Below are 26,115 nucleotides of genomic sequence, written 5' to 3'. Positions count from 1 at the left end.
ATCAAATAAATATAAAAGGTATGTTTCTAATTAAAAATTCTTCCTTTCATAGCAGTGTTATGTACCGTGATGTTATATGTGTTGGCGTTTATTATATAGTTATGAACATTAGAGTCATTATAGAGTTTTATGTATTTATTAAATATATGTAATCTACATCATTGTGTATTATATAATTTTCCTTTTAGAATATATTACATTGTATTTTTTGAGTTGTTAATAGAACTAGGTACATTTTTCTTTTCTTTTGCTTTAAAAGGTCTTTTGAATCATTTTTTTTTTTTTTTTTTTTTTTCAGTATGCAAAACTTACTTGACCTATATTTTTCACATGTATATGATTTATGTGAATGGAATGTGTCTTTTAGGTTAGCTGTTTTCATAAAGGAATTAAAATAAAATAATACCTTTGAAGAATTTTCATAGATAAAACTTTGAAACAATAGCGCTGAAAAGCCAAAGATGGCACACCGAACGTGAACTGCAAACCTAAAGAACGGTTACGAGGAGTCAACCTGCACATCTGGTAGCTCTTTCATTGGTTATTTCGAAACAAACGCAACTTCCGACCACGTGACAAACAGCATCGCGCAACAAGCGTCTAGCCCCTCAGACACTAGTTTCCTCCTGGTTCCTCCCTGAACATCTGCGCAGATTATTGCGCATGTCGTCATTTCCCTGAAGGCGCCTCGTATTTCCTATTATTTACTTTGCTCTTTGCCCTGCCAAAGAAGATTCTTTGGCCCTGCTGTGGTAGCAAACATTATGTATTGTAGCGTGTGATTGCAGATACAGTTCTCTTTTTTATTTTGCTTCGATTATTATATTTTCTGCACAAAATCAAGAAAAACTGCCCCTTTCAGGGCCAAATACTTCTGTTTCCTCAGAAGGTATTTTTGATTCTAAATCGAATCAAAATTAGGAAGGAGTAAGATCCTTGAGCGATAATTCAGTATGATAATTCTGGTTGTGTTGTGAGTGATATGGTTCGTTGTGCAAATGATTTTGGTATAGCTCAGTGATTTTGTTTGCCGTGATTGTTTAAAACTTTCAACTATAGATACAATTTGAAACGCGATGCGTATAAATTTCATTACAATAATACTACATTAATTGAGTCTCTGAAAACTGAGAGTTCTAATAGTATGGTTGATTGTGCAAATAATTTTAGTGTGGCTGAGAGTAATTTTGTATGCTCTGATTACTTAAAAACGTACCAAAATAAATGCAGTTTGAAACGGCATACCAACATATTACACTCTAATAATACTACATTAATGATTCTTTAAAAAGTGGTCGATCACCAAGCTACAAATGTGAGGACTGCCATCTGAAATTTAATGACATAAAAAATTGTAAATATCATCAAAATAAAATTCATACTTCTAACAGGTAATTATGTGTGTCCTGTATGTTATGCTAATTTTGAAAAGCGAGAAATAATATTTCATTTCAATAATGTTCCTGATGTTGATTTGAATCATACTGAGCTAGAATTTAATTCATTTAATGATTTTTTGGCATGGAAGGCAGAAATTGAAAATTATATGAAGACAAAATTTCTTATGGAGTAGGCATATTTAATATACATGGTGTAATGCCACTGTTTAAGAAATTTTATATCAGAAAGTAAAGGTTTGCGTCACTTAAAAATCCTTAATAGCAATAAAATAAATGCATATTGCCCAGCTGCATTAAAAGTAACAGAACATACAGATGACAAATGTGTAGTGTCATATCAGAAAATACATATTGGCCATTGGAATGATTTAGGTCACTTATTTTTAACAACAGATGAAATAAAAAATATTGCATCAAAGATAGCAGCAAAAATTTCTCTGGATAATATTTTAGATGAAATTAGAAATTCTCTATGAGATGCTGGGCTTGAGAGGGTTCATTTACTTGCAAAACAAGATTTACATAACAGTAAAAATCTTTCAATTTGTCTTCTAATTTTGTTAAACATGAAAATGATTAGGTTTGTGTAGATACGTGGGTACCTCAAATGCAAAATCCTGAACATCCATGTATTTCATTTTATAAAACCCAGGGATCAAGAAAGCATGAGTGAATATTGTACACAATATTCATTTCTAAAAGGAAATGATTTTGTTTTGATAATGATGACAGAAGCACAAAGAGAGATACTGAAAAAATTTTGTTCTGACTTGTATATGTATTGATGGTACACATGGGGTGAATGCATACAGATTTCATAACTTTACTTACAATAGATGATTTACACCAAAGATTCCTGTGTGCATTTTTAATTTCTAATCGATGTGATCAGCCAGTGCTATCATTTTTTTTTCATGTATTAAAGAAAACGTTGGGCAGATACAACCACAAATATTTATGTCTGATATGGCTGAATCTTTTTTTAATGCTTGGGAGTCTGAAATGGGTTTATTACAGAAACGTCTTTTTTGTGCATGGCATATTGATAGAGCCTGGAGAAACAATTTTTAAAAAAATCAATGGTGTTGAAAAACAGGCAAAAACATATAAAATTATTAGATCTCTCTTAGAAGAACAAGACATTCATACTTTTCATATACTGACAGAAGCAGCAATAAAATTACTTAAGATCCTGACACTATTGCATTTGCAAATTACTTTGAAACATATTATTTACAAAATACATCTAGCTGGCCATACTGTTATAGACTTCACAGTGGTGTTAACACAAACATGCACATCGAACGAATGCACCGATCATTCAAATATATTTGCAAAAAAATTTAAGAGATTGGATAACACTATATATGGTATTATGAAATTTGTAAGAGATAAAATGATTAATCGCTTAATTACAGCAAATAAAGGTAAATTAACAAGTAAGATTTGGGATTTAAGAATCAGACAGAAAACAAATGAAACACTATGTTTATAAGTAATACAGAATGAGAATGGGTGGTCTGTTTCATAAACACATAATACAGAAATATACACTATACATGAAAGTAACAAAACTTGTACATGTCACATACAGTGCACCGAGTGTAATATATGCATTCGTTGATATGTATGCAGCTGTTGTAGATTAATTCATCAGTTTGTAGATATATTAGGTATTTTTGTGGAAGCAAGCAAGATGAAAACTATTCAACGCTTTCGCCAGGAATCAAACCGCGGACCTCTGGATACACATCACACCATGAAGGCATGCCAAGAAGGTAGGAGAAATATTTTATCTCCCCCTTTTAAAGGACGACTGGAGTTTTTATGGGACCTAATCACTAAATCCTGGGTGTGGAGGACAATCATCTAACACCCTTTTAGTTCGAGCGCCACTGTACAGACATTAGAATTTTACATTGGAAGCAAGAGAGATTGAAAAATTAGCAATGGCTTCGCTAGGAATTGAACCGCAGACTTTTGGAATATGCGCCCAGTGTGCAGACCACCACACCAAGAAGGTGAGAGAAATACCTTATATGTTAGGTGGAGTATGTGCAAGCACACTAGAAATACTGCTACTTATTAAATACATTACTTATATCAGCACACTAGAAATATTACTACTTATACTATAACTACAATGCATAATAAATTATCCACTTAGTATAGATGATGAAAATGAATTCTGAATTAAGTAGCCAAAAAAAAAAAAAAAAATTGCAGACCCTCTCACTGGAACGCAGAAAGAATGAACTAACATATTTAGAATTAGTAGATTCATTAAAATCTGACAAACAATGTGATGTGGAACACAGAAAAAATGAACGATTAATCTTTGGATTATGGTAACTTGGCGAAAATTTGGCGACCAACTCTGCTACAGCAACCTGCTAGTTTTGTTTTGGACGCCATTTTGTTTTCACGAAGTAAAGGCTTTTTTTTACTTAACGTTTTTTCCAACAATCTGTTAGCCGAATTACGCTTATACTAGAACTTTTGTGGAACAAAAATGTTTAATCATGACGAAGATTAGGTGCGAAATTAAGAGAAAGTGCAGAATCACCCGCTGCTTGCCGCGTTTTTAAGAACTGCACATACACGGTATCATCCATGTACATGTCGACCTATTTTCACTTTAAAAAAAATCCCAGAATTGCACAAAAATGGCATTGCGCAAACTCTTGACTTTATCCATGTACACTGCTAAAGTCTTAGCTAGTAACTTTTATCGCCTTACCAAAATGTCGCCAAACTACCTGTTACCATATTCCAAAGATTAGCCGAATGAACTATAACAAACATGTTTAGAATTAGTAGATTCATTAAAATATGACAAACAATGTGATGTGTTAAACAAGATTCTAAAATAAGCACCACTACAACTAGAAGCTGCTGATATGTTAAATGCGCAAGAAATACATTTCCCAAACTGCTAATAAAGATATTCCACCTAATAAAAATATAATACCCAAAAGATTCTCAAATACAAAACAAAAAATTAATTGACAAAAACTTCTACAGTAACTTCACAGAATGAAGACAAAAATACAGTTCTAAAAATTATTTTGGATCACAAAAATTTTACACATAATTTCACTGAAGAAACTTAACACATCTAGTGAAAAATATATACAGTGGCTCCCAAAAGTTTTCGTATACTTATGATTTTCATTGAAATAGGATTCTATCCATTAATTTAAAGTAAACTTTCTGAATGAGATTTTAATAATAAGATCTATAATATCTTCGTAACAAAATTACATGAAATATTTTTAAAATATAGCGAAACTTTATTTTTAAGAAATTAATAATAAGAAAATGATAAACAATCTCACAAAAGTCTTCGTACACTGAAATATTTTTGGATAAAATCAAAATTAGAATAATCAATTGCTTTTTTTTAATTTTTATATTCTGGTGGAATTTAAAAAATTGTTTGCTTTAATTGTTTACTGTTTACTTCATAATATTCTATTTATTATTGAAAAATAGGTCGCAGTCATAAAGAAATTACAGCATTCGAAAATTGATCATGAATAAATTTGCAATATCAATATCATAATATTAAATAAATTTGCAATATCAATAAATTAGTTAATTTACCCCATTCTACAGTGCAGTATGTGATAAAACGCTTTAAAGAAGAAAATTGGACTGAAAGCAAGGTAAGAAAAAGTCAACCGAGAAAGTTAACTAAATGTGATGAGGGATTTATTCTTAGAAAATTTGTAAAAAACCCGCGTTTGAGTTCTGTAAAAGTTTCTGAAGAATTTAATGCAAAGTTTTCTACTTTGATTTCACCTGAAACTATTCAACGAGTTCTCAGAGAAACTGGATTACATGGGCGTTCTACCCGTAAAAATAATTTTGTTAGTGAGAAAAACAGAAAGCTTAGGCAAACAGAAAGCATTCGCAAGAATCAATGATAAATACACCCGAAACGCACTGGAATAATGTCCTATTTGCTGACGAAAGCAAATTTAACATTTTTGGTTCCGATGGTCGAATAACTGTATGGAGAAGAAAAAATGAGGAACTTCATTCTAAGAACTTAGTTGGAACAGTTAAGCATGGCGGTGGAGGTGTTCTTGTGGGGAGGGGGGGGCATGACAGCATCAGGACTCGGTAATTTGGTATTTATTGATGGCATAATGAATCATTCTTTTAATTTAAATATTTAAGAGACAATTTAAAATTATCAGCCCAAAATTTGGGTATTGGAAACAACTTTATTTTTAATCATGATAACGATCCTAAGTATACGGCTCTAAACGTTTGCCAGTAGTGTCTCTATAATTGTCCACAGGTTTTGAAAACACCACCTCAGTTGACAGATTTAAACCCCATAGAACACATTTGGAAAGAGCTGGAGGTTAGAATACGAAATCACAACATCAAAATGAAAAGCGAACTCAAAACAGCCATGATGGAAAGAATGGGTGAACATTGATACAGAAATTACCCCCCCCCTAAAAAAAAACTAGTAAAATCTATTCCCAGGTGTTTGAAAGCTGTTGTGGATGCTAAAGGATATCCTACTAATATTAATTTAACGAAAAATGAAAACATTTACTAATATGTCAAGATTTTTTTTTGAAGTGTACGAAGACTTTTGTGAGATAAAATGTTTGTCATTTTTTGATTATTAATTTCTTAAAAATGAATTTTTGCTATATTTAAAAAATATTTCATGTAATTTTGTTACAAATAGATTATAAATCTTGAACATTGTGAGTCTCATTCAGAAAGTTTACTTTTGATTAATGGATAGAGTCCTATTTCAATGAAAATCATAAGTGTACTAACACTTTTGGGAGCCACTGTATTTTAACAATAGTCATTAGTACCTATTCACAATTCCTTTTGTCCATTTTTATGATCTAAAATATCATCTTTCAGCTGCCTGTAAGTGAATCAAAATCGTAAAAACAACCTTGTATTTAGCGTAAGTATAGTGAAACAATTGATTTCGAGGGCAGCTAAAGGTCCCTATAATAAATATAAGAAATAATATAAGAAAATAAAGGAGAAGGAGTCTCAGAAACACGTGGTCCTTATCAGCACTGCACGTGGTTATAACTGTATTTTTAATCAATGTTGCACTGGCCGCCTACTTTTACTGAGCCAGGCTATCTGATCAAGCATAAAGGACAAGAAAAATTAGAGAAGTTAAAATAGGGAGCGAGGGGCAAATGCACCTTCACGCTCAAAATCTATACATCAAATAATGAATGCCTGTATGTGTTTTATATGTGTCAGATGATATTTTTTTCTTATTTATATAATACACTCTCATTCTTCAGAACTTCTCTTTAATAATAAGATAATTCCAACTCTGATCCTTAAAATGATCAGGAACAGATGTAGAAGGTCAGAACAGGGTTTTGAACCTTTATCTCAGGTCCTCGTGATAGGCTGATGTATTCTGTGATTAATGAGTAAGTCTATTTTTGTTCATCCTCCTTGCATTACTGTCTTCCTTCCCCCCCCCCAAGTTCAACAATACCAAATATTTTCCATATAATCAATCATTCATTGACTTTTATACTATTCAGTCAATAGATTATTACCAAACGTTTTAATGTAGATAAATATATTTTGGAGAAACTGAGTCAATCCCAAATTTGAACAGTAAGCAATATTTTGTACTATTTCATATTTGTCAAGTTTTTTATTTTCTAATTATTCAACCCCATGTTCATTCACATGTTGTGCACTGGCCATTTTATTATGTGTAGAATTGTTTAAAATTAACTGAACATTGTAACAATCTCATCACAGTTTTTTGAATTGCCACATGCTGCTACATTTTTATTTTGGGGTTTTAATTATTAATAACATTAAATAATAGAAACCTTAAGCTTTTTTTTATACTAACTAGCTTTATATACCTGGTGTGTACCTTTAATTAGGCTTACTTGTACATTATATAAACTTGTATTTTATGCCAATCAGTCCCCCTCCCCACACATGTTGATGTCAGCATTTATTCGTATTCCTTACATTTTACAGCAATAATTCATAAGTTTGTCTTATGGATATCTGATGTGTGAAGGAATATGTGAAGAACACGTTTCCCCCCCCCTTCGGGGCTGAATTTTGAAAACGTTTGAAATTGGTTTTTAGGTATTCATATTCCATACATTTTAAAGCAATAACCTTATGTACATGTTTCTTCCTTATATGAAAAAGCATAAAAACACGTTTTGCCCACCGAATCTTAAAAAATCGCTTCTTAAATGATATCTTCGGTACAAAAGGAATAAGCTCCTAAGTTTTGATATCTGTATCTCTAATAGCTTTGGGCTGTAGGTGAATAAATCATGAATTCTTCCTTTATGTAAAGATTTATAATAAAACATCTGAACAAATAAATATGTATACCAATTAAAAAGAAAACTATTTCATAAAAACTAACTAAAGAAATTAATTTACACTCAGTAATGCGCACCCAGTTCGTAACGTTTCAACCACACGGCATTTTAAAAAAAATCGGCTTTGACCACGCCGAGCTCCTTGGAGTAAACAAGCTGCGCGTGAATCTGCGCAAATGATCAGGGAGGAATCGGGAGGAAACTAGTGTCTATTCTATTCTATTGCTGTTACAAAAATGGCCTTGGCTACTAAGAGCCTTAATCCATTCGGTTTCTGTCATGCTGTATCAGCCGGTTGGTAAAAGAAGATAATGGTGTATAACACCCGCACAGAGGCGAAAAATTTATAGGAGTTAATCCTGCGATTATAGCTGAACGTGTGATAAGCAATTTGGCATTTAGCAATTATTACGGCAGTGGTTTCAGGTCTCATGCAGTCAGGCGGCATGGCGGTCAGATCGGAAAAGCAATCCTTCAACCTCGGCATCCACTCCCTGAATGAGGGAGGAGCACTCAGAATTCTAAGCAACAAGTGAGACCCACGTGATGTGGGTCAGCAAATCAGAGAAGATCTTATTTTGCAAAGTTCTATTTGACCAGAGTGGTCACATGATTGATACAATTGAATGAAAATTAAAATAATAGAAATAAACTTGAATAAATGAGATCTTGGATAAATGGAAAAGATATTTACACTATTTACATATTTACAATCACCATCTAGGATTGTGATGTATTGTGCGCGGTCTTTTTACCGTATATTCTATAGTTGGATCATAATCAATGATGTTTTTGATTGCTTGGTACTCGCTATTCCTAGCTTTCTCAAAGAAATTGTGAGATATGGTGGGGATGTGATCCATAAGATCAGGAATTTTAAGGTCTTTCTGGATATCTTTATTCCTGATAAACCAGGGTGCGTTTGTGATTGATCGTAATATTTTATTTTGTAAAATACCAATCTTTTTTCTTTCATTTTTATTGCCAATAGCCCAAGCAGGGGCGGCATATGTAAGGATCGGTCTTATGAGAGAAGTATATAGAATCTTTTTTGTATTTAAGTTAAGTTTGGAGTTACGTCCAATAAGTGGATAAATAGCCATATAAGCAGAATTCCCTTTATTGGCAATGTATTGAAGGTGGGTTTTGAAGTTCAGCTGTTTATCTATATAGACACCCAGATATTTATAAGCATCATTATGTGGGATAGGAGTGCTATTGATTTTAAGTTCAGTGTTGACATTCTGTAGTTTTTTATAACGTCTATAGAGAACAGTATTGCATTTGTGAGCGTTGAGATTTATTTTCCAAATTGTGCACCAGTGTGCGATATTGTTTACATACATTTGGAGATTATTAATGGCCAGTTGAGGTTGAATTGATTCCGAGAGTACAACAGCATCATCTGCATATTTGAGTACTTTGGAGTTAGGTGGTTGAGGAAGATCGTTAATATAAATATTGAAAAGTTTTGGGCTCAAAACACTACCTTGAGCGACGCCACAAAACATCCTTTTCTTTTTGGAGAGGGTATTTCTTATTCTGACTTGGAAAGTTCTGTTACGTAGAAAAGAGAAGATAATTTTGATTAAATTTTTTGGAATTTCGAGATCGATGAGCTTTAGAATTAGCCCAGCATGCCACACTCGATCAAAAGCTTTTTATAAATCGAGGTAGCATGCGGCAACTGCACTTTTTTTCTGAAACGCAAGAGCAATAGTTTCCACAAGATTTAAGACTTGATGTGTGCCTTTCCTGAATCCAAATTGTAGGTTATCAATAATGTCGTTATTTTCTAGGAAGTCTGTGAGTCTATTGTTAAGGATTTTCTCATAAATTTTACCTATAGCAGGCAAAAGACTGATGGGTCGATAGCTATTGACATCCTTTGGGTTTTTGCCCGGTTTGGGAATGAATATTACGATAGAATGCTTCCATTGTTTGGGGAAGTAGGATTGTCTAATACAACCATTAATAATATTGCAGAGATTGATAATGCATCTATTTGGCAGGGCTTTAAGTGCTTCATTATTTATTTGGTCGTAACCTTTCGCTTTTCTTGGCTTAAGGTTTTTAATAATGTTTTTAACCTCTTTAGGAGAAGTAAACTGTATGTGCCTTTGAGGCGTAAAATTGCGAATGAAGTTGACTGCCTCATTAGCTTCATTTTCAGTTTCCGAGTTATTAGACGGGAGGGGTTTATAGATATTTTCTTGTACTTCTGCCATGAGGTCAGCAATATCTTGGTCCGAATAATATTTAGTTCCTGAGTGTTCAATTGCATGCTGGGTATAACTGTTATTATTTTTGAGGGAGCGCGCGATTCTCCAAACATTTTCATGGTTCGGCTCCAAATTTTCAAGTAGGTGATCCCATTGTTGATTCCTGTATTCTTGAATATCAGTCTTGATTTTGCGGTTTAGGTAATTGAGGTGCCTTTTATCATTTGGATTTCTAGACTGATGCCAGGTCTTAATGGCTTCGTTTCTGAGCTTGATTGTATTTTTGATCTGGGTGGGAAGGGTTTGAGATTTATTTTCTTTTACTGAGTAAGTAGCAGTGGAAATAGCGTTTTGAATGGTAGTAGTAAATTTATGAATTTCGTTCTCTATTGCAAAGCTATGGGGGTAATTGTTATTGCAGGTATAATTTTGCAGAAGATTATTGACTAGATTCCAGTTAGTTTTGGTAAGATGTTTTTTTAAAGGGTGATAGAATCCATAGAAGTCAAAGGTGACTGGCAGGTGATCAGAATTAAGGTCATAAGTAACTTCCAGAGAAGGAGTTTGATTAATATTTTTGAGTAATAAAACATCAAGGATGTCTCCGGAGCCATCATGATGAATTCTAGTGGGGGTGAAAGGTGCGACAATTTTTAGGTCTTGATTTAATAGGTAGTTGTTCAAGAAATTTCCATTTGTATTGTTGAATCTTGAATTCCAAGCTTGATTTTTAGCGTTAAGATCGCCCGCAATTAAAGTAGGAAAATTAGCAGCTGTAAGATTATTTAGATCATTATTGTTTAGTCTATTGCCAGGGGGGTTGTAAACTGAGATGAATAAATAGGCTTCATTCAGTCCACTATAAATTATTGCAGCTGTTTTTTCGATATTGCCAGTGTTAGGTATTTCATATTTGGCGAAACGAAGGTAGTTTTTAATAATTATTGCAGTACCTCCACCTCTGTTATGAATTCTATCGTCTCGAATGGTCCGGTATCCAGGGAAATTTATCCGATGTGATTTCCTTAGATGTGTTTCGTTGAGCAGCATGATGTCTATGTTATGGGTGATGAGAAAGTTTTTGATTTCCTCCTTTTGCTTATGAACACCGTTAGCATTGAAGAAAGTGACTTTAAGAAAGCACTTGCTAGTGGTGATAATCTTGTGTGCATTACTTAAGGGACTAGAAATCATAGTTTAGAGATGAAAAATATTCTATGGCTGCCATAACAACCTCGATTTTAGTCATAATGTTTTTAGCTTCTTTGAAGCTTTTTAGAAATTCTTTTGCTTTTGTAAGCTGCAATTTGATCCATTCGCAGAAGGAGGGAGGTTCCGGTTCTTGAGTCTGTTTCTGAGTTGAAGGAGCGGATACAGCCGCTTGCGTACTGGTATTTTGTGCTGCCGTTGGTAGAGCAGGGAAATCTTCTTGAGTGAGTTGGAATGTAGGTTGCGGAGGTTGAGCATTTTCCGTTTTACGAGTTTCTATTGCTTTTTTGATATTATTAGGGTGGAATTTACACAGTTTTGAGGAGCTTACGTGGTCTAAACCACATAATGCACATTTTGCTGAGTGTAAGTTTTTGTCTTGTTTGCATGTATATCCTTCGTGAGGGCCTGCGCATTTTTGGCATCTTGGTTTGTAATTGCACTTTTACTTTATATGCCCGTATCTTTGGCATCTATGGCATTGAACTGGTCCTGGGCGGCTTTTGTACGAGCATACCAAGACATCAAGTCCACGTAGTGAAGTGATGTTAAATATTTTTTCCCCTCGTTGTTTCTTTTGGTTTCCACGAGGAAAACAGGTAATTTAATAATTTTGCCGTCTTCGAATTTTTCTATTTGTTTTATTTTTGTGATGGGGATGCCCATACTGGCGATTTCTTGTTTTATGATCTCCGGGTTTGAGGTTCTTGGAAGTTTTTTGATTATGGATTTTAAAGGTTTTTCGCTTTTAAGTTTGTACGTATGGTATGGAATATCCCGTTTAGTAAGCAATTCGGTGGCTTTACGATAATCTTCGGGATCATATACTCTTATGGTAAGGGTGTCCCCTTTTAAATTTCCTTTAATCTTTGTAATTCCAATTGTTTCAAATTCTTCTTTCATTCTGTCCCAATTCGCCGTAAAGTCCTGTAGGACGATAGGGGGGATGTGTGAGGCAGTTTTCTTTGGGATGATAAATTCTTCTGTATTATTTTCGTTGTTTTGATCCATCATTTCTTCATTGTTTAATTTTTCGTATTTATTTTGTTGGAGAGGAGGTGTGATTTCCGTTTCGGAAAATGTTCGTTTATTTGTGATGCGAGGGGTTTTGAAGCCTTCGCTGTCAACTTCTGATCTCTTTTTTCTGTTTTTGTCGCTATGTGTGCGTTTTATAGGGTTGTTTTGTGGGATATCTCTTTCCAGGTCATTCGTGGGTTGATTCTGTTTTTGTGGGGAGTTGGGGACAGAATTATACTGTTGAACAATTAGCTTTTGTGGTTGGGAATTCAAAGTAGCTTTCTGTGGTGAATTACTGTTTGAGTTGCATTTTTTTTTTTTTTTCAGATCCTTTTATGTGGTTGCTGTTTACTGCCGGGTTACTATTACATCTTTTTAAGGGTTTATTCAGGCTAATAAACATGTCGCAGATTTTTAGTTTCGCTGAGATAGTATCGAGATCGTTATCGATCTGTTCATTTTTTTGTGGGGCTGCATTTAGAATTTTGAACTCATCTAAGAGTTGATCCTTAAGTTTACAAATAGTTTCAAATGTGGGTTTGCCGATTTTAGTGACTATCCACATAAAAGCGGATATGTTACTATCATTTTTTAAATCAAATTCCTCAATATGTGTATCAGTGATACCAAAATTGGAGAATTGACATAACTCAAATAAATGCTTAGTAATCTGACCGTTTGCCATTGCACTGACGTACAGAGAACAAAAGGAGAGATCTTACCGCATTTTTTGCAGAAGTCGGTCCGAGCTTGTAGTCCAAGGAGCGGTCCGCAGCCGGAGTCCTCGAGAGAAAACCGAAACGAGGCGGTTCGGTGCTGGAATGCAAGGGCGAACACCAAAGCAAGCAGGAGCTGAAAAATCCCTGTCTTGTCTCTAGGAGCTCAGCGACAGGAGAGGAAACTAGTGTCTGAGACAAGCGCCTAGATATTGGGTTCTCATCTATCCCAGAGTTCCACACTCTCTTCGCTCGCAGTATGTCATTTCCGGTTGTGGGAAGGGATCTCAAATGATAGAATAGCTAGTGAACGGTAGTGCTGTAGAAGTAACGAGAAATTAAGTACCCGTATGTATTCGTTACTCGGTGAACCAGTACTCGTTACTATCGTATCGTTACTCGTTACTTTCGGTAAAATCCATCGGTATCCGTATCCTGAGCCTAGTTTATCGGTCTACGGCCCTAAAAAGGGCCTTGAAACGTCGCATCGCATTGAATCACGTGAGCTTTTCTACCCCGCGGGAACTGGGTAGTGCTGCGATAGGGAGTTTTGCGTCGCATTTTTGAGTAGAAATAATTCACTTTATTTTGGCTATTATTTTTTTGTGCACTGGATATGATTCATTATTAAATTTTCTATTGCTGTCAGGGCTTAGTTTCTAAAGTCAGAAGCGCCTACGGAAGGCCGTCAGGAAAATAGGAAAAAATAAAGAAAGAAAGGAAATAAATATTACAATAATAACATTAATTAATAATTAAAATAACAAAAAATTACTTATTAAAAAACTTAATAATTAAAATAATAAAAAATAGTGATTAAAATAATGAATAATTAAAGTAACATAATAATTAGCAACTGAAGTATAAAATACTTATAAGTAAAATTTAATAAAAATGTAAAAACAAATAAAAATTAAAATAATTTTTAAGTTTATGATGATTAATTAAATAATAAAGTAAAATACCAGATCTTGTCTTATTGGCTTAGTATCGTTTCGTCCTTTCTCATTTCATCCCCAGCTCGAAAAAGTGTTATTTCGTTCGCTGCCTTCCCCCACCAATTCCCTCTTTCCCGTTTCATCCGCTGTTTGAAAAATAAGTGTTTACTTTACGATAAGGCGAACGTCTGTTTACTTCAATTAAAATGGTTTAGAAGAGATGACTCAGGACTTAGAAGACTTCAGGACTTATTTATCCTTGGAGATGACTGTTTCTACTTCGACTTAGCTTTTGATTTTTTAATAATATTTAATATTTTATGCAGACAAATTATGTTGAGCAGAATAATGAATTTCAGACGTGTTCAAAAGGTGTGTATCTGAATATAATAACATTTTTGTTGTATAATATCCATTTTTTTTAATTTCACACATTTCTAAAGCAACGGAAGTACGGTATCACTATTTTGGCACACACATCAAAAACATGAATAATTAAGATTAATGTTACATTCCTTATTAAAAGTAATAGGTCTTCATTAAATGCAACCATTCATGCTTTTAGAGGATTTTACATGTGGTGGTCTTAAAAAGATGATGTTCACTACCAATGTTTGTTTATGTTTCCCAAAATAGAGATCTCTTAAAAGGTGACCTTTTAGAGATGTTGTAAATAGATGATTTGCTATAATTATTTTCCAATAGATAATGGAATTAATGTAATTTAATGTCAATAACTTGAGGAAGCAAGTTTAAATACGGTGCAACAAAAATACAGAAGTATTTTAAATGACGAAAATATTCATATTTTGTCAATATCAAATTTAAAAAAGAATTAATTTTGGACAAATTATGAAATCTAACTTTTAATGTCGTCTTCTGGTTTCTATATTTATATCTGGCAAAGTTTTATACTTGTTATGAAAAAATAAAAATGCAAGAAGTTTGAGTTCCGTAGGACAAAGATTGACCGGGAAATTTAGTTTCAAAATTTGCAATGTTTGGTGCCATTTGTAACTTGCCTTCGGGTATCGCTTAATTGAGTTAGAATAATTCGAGGAAATAAGTTTAAATGAAGTGCAGCAAAAATAAGCATAATTTAAATAGTCGTAGAAGGAATCCATATCAAATTTTCACTTTTTCATAATGACCATAAAACTTTCCCAAATAAAAATACAGAAACTGGAAGACCGCATTAAAGATTAGCTTTCGTTATTTGTCCGTTATTCGTTATTTCGTTTGCTGCTTCCCCCATTCCCTTCATCAGAACCGCTAATGACGAAAGGGTGAAATTTCCCCGATTCATCCCCTTTCCAAAAACTCCTAGTTGAGACTGTTATTTGTTAAGACAAGGAATGCTATGTTATAAATGTCAACTTGCTTTTTACACTTAACAATATAATCGATAAAAACATTCGCACATGCATAGGTTAAGTACGAATTAAGAAAGAGCTTAAAAGAAATTTAGAAATCTATAAAAGGTAAGGACATTTTTATGTTACTTTATTAGAGATAATAGTGAAGCACTAAATATTTCAATCAATGTTATTTCATAATGCAATGAGTATACCTTTATTCATTTAAGAAATGGCTCATCAGCGGTCGAGCGGTAAAATCGCTGAACACTGGTAGTTCCGACCTGAGTTCGATCTCAGGCAAACGGGCTGGCTTCATAAGCGTTTTGTGGTTTTTTTCCCGTACCAGCTTACAAGCCAGCTTACCACGTACCATACGAGCCAGCTTACCACGTACCATACGAGCCAGCATACCACGTACCATACGAGCCAGCTTTCCTAAGAAAGTGCTCTACGAAGACATTTTTCCTCTTAGGCACATAGCCCCAGTGTGTTTTGTCATAATCAACTAAACCAAATCATTTAAGAAATATATCAGTTGATCACTGCTCAGTGTACAGCTGCTGTTTGCTTATAAAAACACTTTGTAAAGACATTTCCACTATTTTGCTAATAATTCTGGAAGGCTCATAGAATCCGAAATTATGTTACACTAGCTAACAGAGAACTTAAGTCTGCTTAATCTGCTTGACTTGCTTTCGTGTCTTTGGGAAACGTAAGTATATGCAGAAATAAATATTAAAATCTATCACGTATATTTGTAAAGATGTAAAGCATACTGTTTTGGTTCACAATAATGATAAATATGCATCATGTTACGACATTTTTAAAAGATCACAAATAACTATACATATGCTAGACTTCTAACAAAATTTCTGTTACAATATGAATATGCATTTATTATTATATGAGTCGTAAAATGGCCCACCAGCGGCCGAGCGGTAAAGTCGCTGAACACTCGTAGTTCGGTACGAGGTTCAAATCCCGCGAACGATCCGGCTACATGGGTGTTTTCGTGGTTTTCCCCATGTATAACGTGTATACAAGCCAGTTTCCCTTAGAAACTCCTCCACGAAAGCATCCATCCCTTAGTCAGATAGCCATAGTGTGCTTTGCCATAATTAAACACACGCATACACACATGAGGCGTAAAATTCAGTATTCGTCAATTTTAGATTCTAGGTATATGACAAAAAAATTTCTTTTTTAATTTTCGTTTTGTTTTTAAAAATTAATTCACTTTATAGCTTTTCTCCAATTTATTATAAAGGTATAGGAGTTAAATTTTGATTTATATATAATATGATATAAATTCATCATTCATTAATAATATTTTATGTATAACAAAAAAATTATTATTAATGTTCCAAATTTTAATTTTTTTAATGATTTGTCTTCCATTTGTTGTATATTTGTTGAATGCATAGCTAAATATTCTATTAGAAAATAACTATACTGAATCATTTATTGACGACTTCTAAGAGGTCGCTTTCTGAAAGAAACCTGTATTTTTGAGAACATAAACATACGTTGATATTGAACATCACTTTTTTAAAATGCCAGAGCAAATGCACAGAGCTCCAAAAATCATCTAAAAGCATAGACGGTCACGTTTTAAAAGGCTGACTACTTTTAATAAAGCTTGTATATTAATGTTCATTATACATTTCTCACATTTTTACTTTCTTTCAAAACAGCGATACTGCGGTCAATTGCTTTAGAACTATGTGAAACTAATAAAATGGGCCCTATGTTATAAAAACCTAATTATATTCAGATAAACACCTTTTGAACATGTTTGATATCCATTATTCTAATCAGAATACTTTGTCTACAGAAAACATTGAATCAATATTAGAAATCAAAAGCTAAGTGAGATTAAAGTAGGAAGAGTCATATCGTCTCACACATTTTAATTGAAGTAAACAGGTGCTTACTTTATCGTAAAGTGAACACCCGTTTTTCAAACAGCGAATGAAAAGAAAAAAAGAGCCCACCAGAGTTCGAGCGGTAAAGTCGCTGAGCACTAATAGTTCGGTCCGGGGTTCAATTTTCGTGGTTTTCCCCGTGTGTAACTTGCATATGAGTCAGTTCCCTTTAAAAAATCCTCCACGAAGGCCTCCCTCCCCGTAGGGGCAACAGCCCTAGTGTGCTTTGCTGTAACCGAATAAACCGAAACCGGGAAAAAAAAAAAAAAAAGAGAATTGGTGGTGGAAGGCAGCGACGAAACGTCGTTTTAGAAGAATGGGCTACATAACCAAATTTCTATCTATACTCTGGTAAACAGTACATTATTTTCTCATCAAAAGCCTAAATTTAGCTAATGCTCGGCTTAGTTCTTAAATTGCAATTTTAGCCACAGCCCCCAAACAAGACGATGTCTGGTATTTTATTTCATTATTTAGTTATTGATCATTAATTTAAGAATTAACTAAATTTTCATTTGTCTTTAAATTTTTATTGAATTATAATAATAATCATTTAATATTCTAGTTGCTAATTATTTTATTATTGTAATAGTTATTTTATTTATTTATTTATTTATTCATCTTTCCTGATGGCCTTCCATAGAGCTCCAGCACTTCTAATTTTAAAAATTAAGTCCTGACTACAACCAATGATTGCGAAAATAAAAGTCAAGTAACTTATTTAGTGATAATTAAATAAAATAAAAGCCAAAGCTTTTATTATATATATATATATATATATATATATGTTTGTGTGTGTGTGTGTGTGTACTTTAAATTTAATTATAAGGACATATATATATATGTGCTTTACATTTAATTATAATTTATTTGATATATATATACATATTTATGTTTGGTAGCATTACCAATTGCAATAAAAAGGGAGGTGCACATCTAGATGTTATAACGGACCCATATACAAAATTTCAACGTTCTATAACTAATCGTTTTTGAGTTATGCAAAATGCATACATACGTACTTGCACATCACGAAAAAAATCCCTTTCAAGTATCAACTTACAGTCATAATCATTAGTCATAAGTATCAGCTTAGAGTAAATGGGATTACATTTAACAATAAGTTTTTTTTTGAAAAAAAAAAGAGAGAGTCCTTCATTGTGTTCGTACGTACATACGTCACCCCAAAAAATAATTCACATGGATTCCGTAATCGTCAAAAACGGATATTTCCGTTAAAATATGATACCCAAAGTTTTCTCGATTACAATAATTACTACCATTTTATTTAATACAAGGAAGTAAAGAACCTATATTAACCTACATATTCTTATATAAACAATACCTAAGTGCAGTATATAAATATTTCAAATCAATAAAATCTCACTATGGCACGTTCAAGAAAATAAATAAATAAATAATCATCTAAATTTTCAAATTACAAACATAAATAGCAATAGTAAAAAGCAAATACAAAATAACGCTTCCCGCTATCAAAATTGCTCATCTTCTTAAATATCAACAACTAAACTAAATAGTATTTCAACTAAAACACATAATGTAAACAAGAATTTGCCCGATGTCCAAAAAAATTCAAAATTATCTATGAAAAATATGAGCACATTGTAACGCAACCGCATCATTCGCATTCGCATAGAAACCGCATCATTCGTATTCGCATAGAAATCGCATCATTCGTATTCGTATAGCAACCGCATCGTGCATATTCACAAAGCCTACAGACAATTTCGCTACGGGCTGCTCTTCATTGGAGGAAACATCTGCTTGGCGGTCATATTTGGAATGGCGAGTTATCGCCCTGTAGGAGTGGTAATTAACAGCAAACAAACGGAAACAGCATTTATTTCATTCAATATTTTTTTAGTTTATGAATGAAAGCTTAGAGGAATTGTGTGGAATATATCTTAAATAACCTACTGATCTTATTAATAGTTTATTTGTATTTGAATTTAAACTTTTAAAAGTACGTAATTGTTTTACAAGAAAAGGTGTTTATATCGAGACAGCATATGCACTTTTTCGTTATTTCACTTAGGAAGAGCCTGTTATGTAAATTTTCATAGCACATTAATTTATACAAATAAAGGAATATTAAAAAATTAACCTAATGAAAACATTCAGTAAACATTTAAGGGTGTCGGATACCTATTCTTTTTACGAGTAAGTATAACTAAAATTATATTTTATTCCATTATGGGCTATATCTATTGAAACGCTTTTCGGGATCTTGGATCGTAATCTTGCTTACTGGTACCTACTACAAAGAGTACAAAACAGTAAATAAAAATAAGAAAAATCAACATTAACAAAAATAGAGAAAATAAAGGCGTTTAATTTTTAACACCGTACCCGAATGCTAAAAGAAAAATAATGACAAAGTCATTCAATAAAGTTAAAATAAAAATAAATCCGTATAAAGCAGAGTTTATAAAAGCTACGAGTGGGGATAGATCCGGCGACCTAGAAGTCTGAGAATTATTCTCGCGCTCGTTACCACAGGTCTGCGGTTTCTCCGGTGGGTTATGCTCACTTTTTGGTACACCACGCTTAGATACAAATTGTAAAGGCGATGAACCAAAAGTCGCCAAGCACTAGATTCTGTAACCCTACCTCTTTTAACCAATCGGAGCAAAGAGCAGAAGAAACGGTCTGTAGGCTTTGTGAATAAGCCCGCATCGTTCGTACTCGAACAAACCGCATCGTACGACAGATGCGAGTAACGAAATGAATTTGTGAGTACCGAATCGGTACTTCGAGTCAACCGATGTACCCGTTACTCAGTAACGAATACATGCGGTTTGCTCCAGCTCTAGTGAACGGAAATCCACGCATTGCATTTTTCGTAGTCGAGTGTTTACAAGCTAATTTGATCAAACATCTCTGATCATTTTAAAACAAAACGGTCCTGATCACTTTAATAAACCAAATGATCACTTTAGTAAAGGGCCCTTTTCAGAGCCAAATGTTCAATCTGATGAAAATAAACTAATTCGGATATTTCTACGGATATGATTACATCAAACAAGTTTCCATGCGGACGTGGGAAATTCGTTTTTTCCAAATTTAATTTGAAAAGGCATGTAATAAAATGCTATCCAATGGATGAACACATATTGCAGTCTCTAAATTTAAAAGTATGTGAAACATCCAAACTCAAAATATGTGACTCTAGTTGTAATGGTGATCACATTTCAACTAAGAGACAGTACAAATGTCCTTTGTGTAAAGGGGATTTTGAAAATGAGTTGATAAATGAACACTTTTTACAAGTTCATGATGTAAAACTTGAAACATCAGAATTAAAATCTGAATCCTATGAAAGTTTTCATGAATGGAAAGATGATTTAGAAAATAAAGTCGAAATTTATAATACATGTATCTGAAAACCAAATGCCACTGGTACAGTTACATATTTTACATGTCATCATTCAGGGCATTTTCATTCACAGAGTTCTGGAAAGCAACACATAAAGCTACTGGGCAGTAAAAAAATTAATGCTTATTGTCATGCAAAAATAAAATTGGTCAAATCAAAACGAGAGGAATACTATGCATATTTCCAGAAAACACATGTAGGCCATGAAAATGATATGCGTCATCTTTTCCTTTCAAGTAAGGATAGAACCTTTATTGCATCAAAAATAGCTGCTAAAGTACCATTTGATGCAATTTTGGATGAAATTCACGATTCCATATCTGATTCTGGCCTCAAACGATTGCATCTAACAACAAAAAAAGATCTGCAAAACATTGAACGAAGTTTTGAGTTAGCTTCCAGTGCAGTAAAACATAGTAATGGTGTTGGTGTATTTAATTATGGCAAAGCACACGAGGGCTATCTGCCTAAGGGAAGGGATGCTTTTGTGGAGGACTTTTCTAAGGAAAACTGGCTCGTATACACATTACACATGGGAAAAACCACTAAAACGCCCATGCAGCCAGCCCATTCGCGGGATTCGAACCTCGGACTGAACTACCAGTGTTCAGCGACTTTACTGGTCGGCTAAAGCATAGTAATGACTATGTGAGGGTTGACATGTAAGTGAATGAAATGCTTAGTTCACAGATTTCATACATGTTATATTATAAGGCACAAGGTGTAATATCCCCAACACATACATTCCTTAACGATGAAGATTTTATTCTCATCATAATGACAAATATGATGACAATAATCACAAAGTGAAATGCTAAAAAAATTTAGTTCAGACTGCATACAGTTAGCTACAAAAGTCTGTGTACAGACTAAGTGTTTTTTTTAATTTAAAATTTAAAGCATAGAAAAATGTTTTTTAATCATTGCATATTTTTCTTCTATTAGCTAAAATTGTAAGCTTAAATAAAAAGTAAATAATATCAGTGTAATACTTTTTAAATTTTTTCAAAAAACTCAGAAATTCCATCCAATAAGTCTGCGTACACTTTCAAAAAAAAAGTTAAATATAAGTTTTTTTACATTACTTCAATACTTTGTAGGATATCCTTTATTCTTCAAAACAGCCTGCAGATGTCTGGGCATTGACTGAACTAGTTTTTAAGTGTCATCCGACATAAATTTCGCCCATTCTTTCTGCAATTTACTAATTAGCTCACTTCACGATGTAATATTGTGTTTTCGAATTCGTTTCTCCAATTTTGCCCACAAATGTTCGATTGGATTGAGGTCTGGTGACTGTGGAGGAGTACGCAATTGTCTTGGAGTGTGATAGAGGAGATATTCCTTCACAATTTTAGCTCTATGTTTCGGGTCGTTTTCTTGTTGGAAAATAAAGGTATTAGAAAGGTTTAAATTTCGGGCACCGTCTCGTAGATTTTTCTTCAGAATATCCAGATAAACATACTTATCCATGACTTTATCAATAATGTGAAAATTTCCATCTCCTTTCGACGACGTACACCCCCATACCATTACACCGCCAGCTCCATGTTTGACAGTTGGATTTAAATTTCTCAGATTCAGTTCTGTTCCTGGTTTTCTCCATACAGTAGGGTGGCCATTAACTTTAAATATTGTAAATTTACTTTCATCTGACCAAATTACATTGTTCTAGAAGTCCTGCGAAGAGTTTAAATATGTTTTGGCAAAAGCAATTCTTTTCTTTCTATTTGTCTCGGAAATGTATGGCTTAGACCTAGGTTTGCGTCCATGATAATCAGCCTTTTGCAGCACTTTTCGTACAGTTTCAGGAGAAATTTTCTTGTTGCTAGTTAAAAAAATGTCTTTTGCAATGCTTGCAGCAGAAAGTTTAGGATTTTGTTTAATTCGTAAAAGAATTTTTCTTTTTTCCCTCTGCGCTAGCTTCTACGGTCTCCCACATCTTGGTTTTACAGCAAGACTATCAGTGTCAAGATAATTTTGAATAATTCTTTGCCCACTAGAAAATGGTTTTCCAATGGTTTTACCAATATAACAAAGAGTTTTATCTTTATCTCTCAATTTGATAATTAGTTGTCTCGTAACTAAAGGAATTTCTTTATTGGTTGTCATTTTCGTCAAAGAAAATAGAAATAACAACTTCCAATCAACGTGAAATTTGCTTCGGAAGTCAATGACCTTGAAAGTGTAACCTTCTTTGCATTCTCAAGTTTGAAGTTTAAAAAAGTTAGATAAGAAATACCCCGCCTCCTTCGCATTGTACGTAAACTGGCTTTGATTTCTGACCACTTATCTTTTAAAATTTAGTGCGCATAAATTATTAGATATGAAAATATTACAGTTAAATAATTTCAAAGTCTCTTATTGAAACTAAATATTTAAAAAAAAAACTTTAAGAAACTACTCTTTTCGCACCATAAATTTGGATTTGATATTACTTTTCTTGATGTATGCAGACTTTATTGACTAACTGTATGTATAGATGGCACTCATGGCATGAATGCATATGGCTTTGAGCTTATAGTTTTATTAACTGTCAACAATTTAAGAGAAGGATTTCCTTGTGCATTTTTAATTTCGAATCGAAGTGACCAACCAGTTTTGTCTATATTCTTCTCAATAATCAAGCAAAGCATTGGCACATTACAACCAAAAGTTTTCATGTCAGATATGGCTGATTCTTTTTTTAATGTATAGGTTTCAGAGATGGGCACACGTGAAAAACGCCTCTTTTGTGCATGGCATGTTGACCGTGCATGGCGAAAGAATTTTAAAAAAGTCAGTGGTAGAGAAAAACAAGCCCAAGAGTATCAAGTTCTCCGCACTTCTTTACAAGAATGTGTATACAGAGTTTTAATACTGCAGCAGAAGCTGTGTTAAATTACTTGAAAACTGATCCTGATACACTTGATTTTGCTAATTATTTTTCGACACATTATTTAAAAGATGCAACTACTTGGGCTTATTGTCACAGAGTTCATTGTGGATTAAATACAAATATACATATTGAAAGAATGCATCGAACATTAAAGTACATATATTTATTTACATGGAAAAAATGTTAAAAGATTTGATAAGGCTGTGCAATTATGAAATTTATTAGGGATAAAATGTTTGATAGAATCATTACATCAAATAAAGGAAAATTGACAAGTAAAATTAGAGACTTGAGAAACAGATATAAAACCAGCTTAACACTGTCATCACAAATTATACAAAATGAAAGTGGCTCGATTATTTCATCAGAAAGCAATTTAGATTTGTATACCATACAAAGAGTGATCAGTGAGGGTAACTGTGAATTGAACTGTACTGAATGTAATGTATGCATACACACATATATGTGCACATGTATAGATTCTTCAATTAAGTGGAATATGTGTAAGCATATTCATTATTTATGCCAGATGCAGAAAAACAGTTCAGCAGATACAGTTCATGATTCCTGTAATGAGACTTCATTGATAATAGACGACACAAATGATATAGTAATAGTAAATGAATTAATGCAAAGTACATCATAAACTTTGACATTAGCAGAAAGAAAAATGGCACTGCAGAATAAATTTACAAGCTTACTAAACTCAATAACAACACCTAATGAAGTAACTAAAATGGAGAAAATTTATAAATCTGCAATAAATACGAGTATACCACACTTTGAACCTCCAACTGTAAACATACCGGCTAATAAAAAAATTGTACAGCAAAGAACCTTTAAACAAACAAAAAGAAGAAAAATAATGAAAAATTTAATTCGGACATCAGTACAAAATTTTCCTCTCACAGTTATGATAAATAACAAGACAAATATTCATTGGCAACATTCTTCTTAAAATTTTCATTGTTTAAAAATTACATTATATTGAAAATTCATTTGATGACCTATGTCTTAGTAAAATTAACTTATATTAATTTTACTATTACTTTACATGTACAGGACTCTGGTATTTTTTTCTCTTTATAGAACTCATATTCAGTAAATTTCCAGCTATACACATTTTAAACAATTTTAGAGATTTTAAATGTTCTCACTCTGTGGGTAACTGTTTACACAATATGAATGAATTAACTACACAAACATCAAGGAAATGAAAAAAAATTCTGTGCCACCATTTGACACTTTTTCTCTCAGTCTGATATAGACATTTTTAAGTGGTCAAATTAATCAACATATCTCATATGATTATTATAGTTTGTGATACCTTAGAAATAACCATAAACCTACCAAAAAAATTTCAGAATATTAAACCGAATGTACAAAATCACAATGGAACAAATGTTCGGAAAACATTTTCAATAGTCCTGTCCCCTAGTAGCAGTATTTCCTACATGCGTGATGGGACAAATTTGTCCCACCTTTTCATTTCAACCATTTTTAATTAATATATATATATATGAATTCAAATAATACTTTTTATCTGCAAGAAAAAAAATATTCATTCTAATACCAAAAGTTGTCCAAATGATTTAAATTGCATAAGAAATTAAAACAAAAAATGCTTCAAAATTAGACCTGCAAAGAATTTTTTCCTACATGATTTCTATGAATTACTAGTGCCACCATCTGTTATATATTTAGGAAACTGAAAGGTATTATTGTATGTATTTTAAACAGAATTTTGCAGCTGTCATCTTGGAGATAAAAACTGATAAAAAAAGACGTCCCGCCGCCCATCAAAGGGTTAAAGGCTTTATGGACCTCTTTTTTTACCTTCTTATTTTAAAATTTTGATTCCAATGCTGTGTCCAAGACATCAAACAGTAGCACAAAAAAAAAAAAAAAAAAAAAAAGGAGTATGTGTGTATTGTAGAAAAAAAGAAATAGGTGGCAATGGATGCATTATTAAAATAGACACAAAAGTACTCAAATAAACATCTCTCTCCAAAGTTGGCAACAAATTTATAATTTTTGGTGGTGGTGGGGTGTGATAATTAGAAATTACCTAAAAAAATAAATGGATGAAATGCTCCTTTTCAAGAAGGTTATTCTTGACGAACTTAGCAGCATGAATGCCAGAGTGATGACTAGGTTCTGTCAAAATTTCTTCTCTCAGTTTCATTTGTTTCTTTGCTTTGCCTTATGTGCTATACTGCCAAGCTTAAGAAAGAGCTTTCAATGATAGGGAAAATGAACAATTTTTCAAAAGAATTTGGAATAGACACTTTTATTGATACATAAGCACCAGAAAAACCACTTAGTGCTCAAAAATTTTATTTTGTAGCATAGCACAAACATACAATTAAGAGGAAGTGTAATGCCAATGAAACAACAGAACATTTACTAGTGTTTACAGCTGCATGTCATGTCATAAGTAGTTCATGAATGATTTGAATTGAATGACATTTTGGAAAGTTAAAAGTCCATCTGCAAAAAGATATTTTGAAAGTGATAAATTCCCTATAAATCTATTTTAAGAAGAACATATTGACATACTGCTTACATTGGTGCAGTTTAGGATATCCAAAGTGTGATTTTGGACAGCAATTCATTTTCATGAATGAATGCTGTGGTAAAATTCATATGTAACATTGCAACTAAAACCTTACACCCTA

General features: G+C 33.0%; 1 protein-coding gene across 1 annotated transcript in view; it reads right to left on the bottom strand.

Annotated features, from left to right (window-relative positions):
* LOC118179910 (uncharacterized) overlaps positions 1–7,932 on the bottom strand; it is a 67,906-nt gene extending 59,974 nt beyond the window's left edge. The window contains exon 1 of the mRNA XM_085820385.1: positions 7,839–7,932. The gene's annotated coding sequence lies outside the window, so the exon portion shown is untranslated. The remainder of the gene's footprint in view (positions 1–7,838) is intronic.
* Positions 7,933–26,115: the final 18,183 nt, after the last annotated feature.

This window comes from Stegodyphus dumicola, chromosome 7 (assembly GCF_044657685.1).
Source record: "Stegodyphus dumicola isolate Sdum_Otavi_A_Nest chromosome 7, ASM4465768v1".
Lineage (NCBI taxonomy): Eukaryota > Metazoa > Arthropoda > Arachnida > Araneae > Eresidae > Stegodyphus > Stegodyphus dumicola.
The sequence above is the reverse complement of the archived record's forward strand: the minus strand, read 5'-3'. Positions and strand labels throughout refer to the sequence as shown.